This window comes from Prunus dulcis, chromosome 8 (genome assembly GCF_902201215.1).
Source record: "Prunus dulcis chromosome 8, ALMONDv2, whole genome shotgun sequence".
Classification (NCBI taxonomy): Eukaryota; Viridiplantae; Streptophyta; class Magnoliopsida; order Rosales; family Rosaceae; genus Prunus; species Prunus dulcis.
Genome location: NC_047657.1, coordinates 3,231,170 through 3,232,292, shown reverse-complemented (window position 1 = coordinate 3,232,292; position 1,123 = coordinate 3,231,170).

Below are 1,123 nucleotides of genomic sequence, written 5' to 3'. Positions count from 1 at the left end.
CAAGTAAGATAGTGCAGCTTCTGTGTCACCGTCGAGCAAAATTTCCCTCCGTGATGCATCCAACTTATTGTACAAATCCTTTATTTGAAAACCAACATTTAAATACCCGCCACATTGGTCGACCATATACTCATATGTTTGACATGTTCTAACCAATGCTCTTCGCATTCCCACTGCTTGTGCTAAATCAGAATTTCGAACAACACGGTTACATCGGAGATATGGTGATTCAAGTGGAGTAACTAGTTGATGATTGTGATGTGGTTCAAAATTTGTAACGACGTAAACGTCACGTTTCTTCTCATAACCCACCCAAAAATGGGCAGAACAATTCTCTCTTGTAATTGGCTTTGGTGGTCGAATCCTATCTGATCGATCATTAAACTTCTCATTTCTCAAACCTTCTTTAGAACAACACCACCGTCTCCTACATATTTTCCCTTCCGCATTTCGCACCAATTTGTCTTTTCTCACGCTAAATCCAATGCCCTTTGCATAACTCATATAATATTCTTCTGCTAATTCTATCGTTTTAAACTCTTTTCCCATAACATCTTCTTTCCTCGGTGCAATCATGTCAACATCATTATCATCACTGCTTTGACTAACCATATGTTGGACCGACATATGCCCAGTCTCTGTTGTCGGTGCCCTATGACTCGACCTTTCACAACCACCCAGATACCCTGAATCACTACAACCACCATTTGATGTCTCTAGACCCCTGTCCATCTTACCAGACCCCTTCATGCCTGAGAAACATAATTTCAAACTGAAATTACCTTATACTCTATGTGCTAACATACTTTCTCTTAAAAAAAACACAAATGAATAATCTCATGCAATTGCACATACTCAGGTCAATAATTGCACCACGTATAACTGTTTTGCAACCAAAAACATGCAATTGCATCAACTCATTACCCAAATCACATTCAAGTCCTAAACCAGAAAGAGGGTTCTTTGAAATCTTACTTGATGTTTCCATACTTTCAAAGGCCTCTCCTTACACTTCCTTTTGCCACCAACTCAAATGTCGTCGTTAACAGCCAAGGATCTTCGAAATCTTTACAACCACGTTGTTATTACAAATTCATTCCCCTGCGAAATTTAAATTCTATAT